A 6,235-nucleotide genomic window follows, 5' to 3' on the forward strand; every position below is an offset into this window, starting at 1 on the left:
CAGTGTACAACCGTGATGGATTAGCAAATTTTTTGATGAGCTCAAGAGAATGGCCTGTTGAGAACAGAGACAAATAAAGTGCAAAGGATGAAAAATCTTAATATAAGATATCTGTGTCACCCGCCATATTGCACAAAGTATTTTCCGACTCGGCAACAGTTTCCAGTATGAAAGACAGACAGCAGGTAGAAGATATGCGTTAAATAAATATAAGGGGGGATATTTACTAATTTTTCATGCAAAGGAGAGCAGTAAGCAATGCTGCTGCTCTGCTTTGCATGAAATGGAGACAGCAGAAATGCGTCATATCTGCTAAAATATTTTTAACATGGCTGAGCCAAACAAGTGGTTTATTCACGACGCAAAATATTTGTAAATCTGGGTCCCAGTGTTGGCATCCGGGGAGGGTTTAAGACACAGGGAACTCCTGCCACATTTTAATATTTGTGTATATAAATGAAACATAGCAGCAAGAAAATAGAGGAGGTTGACAGAGAGAGGACGATAGAAGGAAAGATGGTTTCCTGAGGTAAGAGGGGAAACCGATATAGGCAGAGAGGAAGAGATAACAATAGTGGAAGATGAAAAGTAAAACACAGAGAGCAAGGGTAGGAGAGAAAGCGAGAGTGTGAAAAAAGAAAGAGAGATACAAGACCAGAGAGAGAGGGAAAAGGGGGAGAAAGAGAGAGTAAAAAGGATGAATGATTAAAGAAAGAAAGAGGGAAAGTGAGGGCGAAAACAAGAAAGACAATGAGATGGGAAGAGGGAAATGAAGGAAGAGGGAAATGAAGGAAGAGAGACATTAGAGAGAATATATAATAGATACATAGGAAAGGGAATAGCAAAATAGATGTTCACATAGATTTGTAGTGAGAGATAGCAGTTTAGTGACAGACAAAACTGTATTTAGAAAAAACGACGGTATACGAAAGAGGGATGGAGAAATATAGAGTGAAGGGGGATTAGAGTCGAGGAGAAAGAGTGGGAACAAGACGGATACAGAGGGAGACAGGGGGAAGAAGACAGAGAATGATGGATCTGTATACATCATTCGATCCTAACTATTAAGATAAGGTACCATCATGCATCCATTCACCAGGGTCCAGTGCATCTTAACACACATTTATAAGTTGTGTCATTTGTTATCATCAGGAAGAAAGACTACAGACCAGAAGACCTGCACATTTCTTCCATATGTTTATAACAGGGTTGTAACACAGACCCCTACAGCCTGTGTGGCGGAGATGGGCCCCAGATCTACAGAGGCACCACCCTTCAACCCAAGAACAATGAATATATGTGTGACATAAGGGAGTCTTGTGGATCCCCTCATTCCATTTTGCAGGGGGGCCACCATCACTTTACTTCAAGCCACTTGTTTAAAGGCACTTCACAATTTACCAAAGAAATGAGATTTTACAATAATGCAGTTGACACCCTACTGTTCTTGTACAGAGGATTTTACAAAGGGGTTAACACATCCAAATCAAGCACGTTAGGTTCACCCTAGACAAGACTTCTCTAACAAGTAGCTCATGAGCTACTGGGAGCTTCGCCGCTCCCTGCAGGTTGCTCTCCAGTGTGCAACCCAGACTACTAAATTAGACTATTTTGCTTGAATGAACTAATATATGTAAAATAAAACTGAGAGTTTTTATTGAATATGAACGTGTGTATTTTCAGAACTCATACGTTCATGTTTGGAGAACAATTGTTTAATTTGTGAAATATATTTAAAGCTGATATGTGAGTGATTAGTCATGTGACATTGGGCAAACAGATTATTAATACCCTAGCCTTTGGTGCCAGAGGCATTGGGTTATGTATTATCCATGAAAGGTGTTTGAAACTGACAAAACCTTTTCACACTGCAAGTGGCCACCAATGTAGTCTTGTGTGGTATGGCCATTAAAACAACACTATTGATATGAGTAGCTCCTCATCATTTTCATTTCACATATGTAGCTGTAGCTACGGAAGAGTCTGGAGATTCCTGCCCTAAAATAGTGAGTCTACGCTAAGACTTATGTATTTCTTATAAAAACTAAGGCTGGAGTGCAAGTTATATATGCTTGAATATATCCACACTGCCCCATTAGCAAAAGTTAAGACCCTGGGCATTACCCAAATCTAGATGCTGTCTATTGACACTACTCCCTACCAGACATCCAACATCGGTCTTCCAGTACTACCTTCCACTGCTGGACTGAATAAGTAGATTGTGAGTCAAGCTCATTGTCCTATTATGGTGACACCTTCCTGTCGTACTAATTCACTTTGTCTTCCTAGCCCTAGGCATTCCTCATTAAGCACCTTATTTGAGGCTTATTTGGGACCAAGGGCAAAACATTTTGGTGAGGCCCCGTAGACTAGGAATTGTGTCTGCTTTGGAAGGGTGGAATGCTGATTGAATCTGACATTCAAATTTGTGATTTACAGGTTACATACAGATATCTGCCGCAGGCACATCAACTGAGAGACATGTACCAATTGCTCACTCAAAGAATGAATGCACTTAGAAAGTAGTGGAGCACTAGAACTAAGCACTATTCATGTGTTATTTTGTTATTGTGGACTTTAAAGGTTACCGGGTGGCAAGTGACATTTGTGCATTACAAATAAACCCAGCGTACCCCTGTAACATTTCCCCTTATCGTCTAGTACCAACCTATCCCTTCCTTGTCGTCCCTCACATCCAATTACCCCCTCAATGTATGTTCTGATGTGTGTTTTTGAACACTAAAATGTGTCAACCATAGGAAAGAGTGCCCATCTTTTCTTGCTGTACTGGTTTCGGTGACATCTGTCCTCTTTGCTCTCCTGAACAGAAAAATACTGGCTCCTGCATAACACCTCTATGCATGAGGCAACAAACACAAATCCACAAGTAGACCTAGTTATGTTTATTTTAGTGTGAGCCGCTGAGCTCAAATGTTGTCAGCTCAAGAACAGGGACCTGTCTAGAGTGGGACTTGAGTCAAGCAGCTCTAGTTGCCCCTCATGTGAAGGTCCGGTCTGAAAGTTGGATATGAGACTGAAGAGCCATCTCTTCGACCAAACATTTCCCTTAACGGGTTATTAATAATACAGCTTTTGTTTCTCTTCCCCTCTCATGTTCAGCCGGGGGCACAGGCTCAAAAAAAGTTGAGGGGCAAAAAAAGCATTTTTTTTAAAGAAAAAATGGGCGTGGTTGTGCCAGGTGCGAGGGAAATGAAGAAATTTAGAGGCTGCCCAGAAACTCTCCTCATAGTACTCTAATCATTCAGCCAGTACCCAAGTTCTCATCCAGTGACCCAGGCTTTAGAACATGGACTGCTTCAAATCCCTATCCACTATGCATGCAGTCTTCTAACCACCTACACACTTGTCTTTCACACCTTCAATTCTCCAGTCAGTATCCATACACTACCAGCAACATCCTGTCACTCCCCTTGCACTCCTCAAGTGACCCATTCAGCACCATGTACTAATCTATGCACTGCGCCAAAACCCAACCACTTATAAATTCACCCAGGCACTCTCCTTGCAGAACTGTAATTATTCAGTCGGTACCCAAGTATTCATGCACTGAGCCAGGTCTCAGCACATGGACTGCTTCAAACGCCTATTCACTATGCATGCAGTCCTCCACCCACCTACACACTTGTCTTTCACACCTTCAATTCCCCAGTCAGTATCCATACACTTCCAGCAAACACCCTGTCACTCTTCTTACACTATTCTAGTGACCCATTCAGCCCCATGTACTAATCCATTCACTATGCCCAAACCCAACCACTTATAAATTCAACCAGGCACTCTCCTTGCAGTACTCTAATCATTTAGTCAGTACCCAAGTACTCATGCAGTGAACCAGGCCATAGCACATGGACTGCTTCAAACGCCTATCCACTATGTATGCAGTCTTCTAACAACCTACACACTTGTCTTTAACACCTTCAATTCCCCAGTCAGTATCCATACACTTCCAGCAAACACCCTGTCACTCCCCTTGCACTCCTCTAGTGACCCATTCAGCCCCATGTACTAATCCATTCACTATGCCCAAACCCAACCACTTATAAATTCAACCAGGCACTCTCCTTGCAGTACTCTAATCATTTAGTCAGTACCCAAGTACTCATGCAGTGAACCAGGCCATAGCACATGGACTGCTTCAAACGCCTATCCACTATGTATGCAGTCTTCTAACAACCTACACACTTGTCTTTAACACCTTCAATTCCCCAGTCAGTATCCATACACTTCCAGCAAACACCCTGTCACTCCCCTTGCACTCCTCTAGTGACCCATTCAGCACCACGTACTAATCAATTCGCTGCGTCAAAACCCAAACACTTATAAATTCACCCAGGCACTCTCCTTGCAGTACGCTAATCATTCAGTCAGTACCCAAGTACTTATCCAGTGACCTTGACAAAAAACAAAATTTCAGTTTCAATATTTTAAAAAACATTTTTATTTCCATTTATAATAAAAATATATAATGTAATTTAAAAAATAAAATATGTAAAAATAAACAGTTAAAAAACTGTAGAAAACCTGTATACAAAAATACATATAACTATTATTACATTTAAAAATTATCATTTAAAAAACCTTTGAAATTCACTGAAAAACCATAGGTTTCAGACATATTATAGTTAGGAATTAGCATTTAAAAAACCTTAGAAATTCTCTGAAAAAAACGGAGGTTTCAGGGCTGTTATAGTTAGCTGGACATTTCACTCGTACAAAACCATTGAAATTCCTACGTTATAGTTAGTTCTCCTAACTATAACTCGTGCACCCGCAATCCACTGCTGATGATGTCACATGATGTCACATATTACATCATTCATGACATGGTCAGTGACATCACTGATGACATCACTGATGACATCTCATATGACATCACTGATGACATCTCATATGACATCACTGATGACATCATCCACATGACAATCAGATACACCTCATTAAACACTAGTATAACGTTTCATCACTCACTGTAAAATACAGAGTACCATATTTGAATTCATTTACACACCAATATAAGTTTATAAAAACCCACTCAGTGATTCCTAGATCTACACACACATCTAATCACTTACCTATAGATTCACTCATACATGCTGTCAATGATCATTAGAACACTATCAAATATACTTATATACCAATATCGACATTACACACCAGCACACATCCTATTCACTTATGCAGTCATCCTACTCACTTATGCAAATAATGGATCATACTTACATTTAGTCAGCTACACACTTATACAAACACCACTTCATTTATTCATATAGATAGTAACTCATGCTTGTGTTATACAATCACTATTACAAGTACACAGTTATCCATACAGTCACTCATACAATCTCTGAGTCTTATGTATACTTATTTATATACAACTGTCACATACACAGTCTTTTATTTTTTCTAGTTTGTTGGACATGTACCAGTGAGAGTAACCTCATATACCTACTGAATCAACTATATAGCCCTGAAACCCATGGGTTTTTTCAGTGAATATACATATATAGATGTGTGTGTGTGTGTGTGTGTGTGTGTGTGTATATATCTATATCTATATATATATCTATCTATCAATCTATATATATATATATATATATATATATATATATATATATATATATATATAAATATGTGTGTGTGCAGTATATATATATATTGCACAACTTCAGTTTACCAATTCCAAAAACTGTTCCAAAGAGTGCACTCCTGAGCCATATATCGTATTCAAAGCAAACATTTTGTATTTATTTCATCCGTTACAGCAAAAGATGTCAACTTTCGCTGTAACGGATGAAATAAAGACAACATTTTTGCTTTGAATACGATTTATGGCTCAGGAGTGCACTCTTTGGAACAGTTTTTGGAATTGGTAAACTGGAGTTGTGCAATTAATCAGAGCATTTCACCGCGCGCTGGGGACGCACGCGCAACAAAGAGGAGCAGTGGCTGGTGAACTGTGTGTTTGAAGATATATATATATATATAGTGCAGTCCGTGCCGATAATAATCAACTATGCTGAGGCTGACAAAATACGCAATTAAGCGTTTGTTATATGAGTCATTTATTGTTTGTCAAGTATTTCACAACAATACTGATGGGCAGTGCTTTGGTGTACTTGGAAATTCAGCTCGGGACTTTCAATTAGGAGTCCAATACCAAATTGCAGCGCTTGTGAGGCTTGTTTTGATAAAGTCGTATAGGTTGTCAGGCTCC

The sequence above is a fragment of the Lissotriton helveticus genome, chromosome 2_1, assembly GCF_964261635.1.
Source record: "Lissotriton helveticus chromosome 2_1, aLisHel1.1, whole genome shotgun sequence".
Classification (NCBI taxonomy): Eukaryota; Metazoa; Chordata; class Amphibia; order Caudata; family Salamandridae; genus Lissotriton; species Lissotriton helveticus.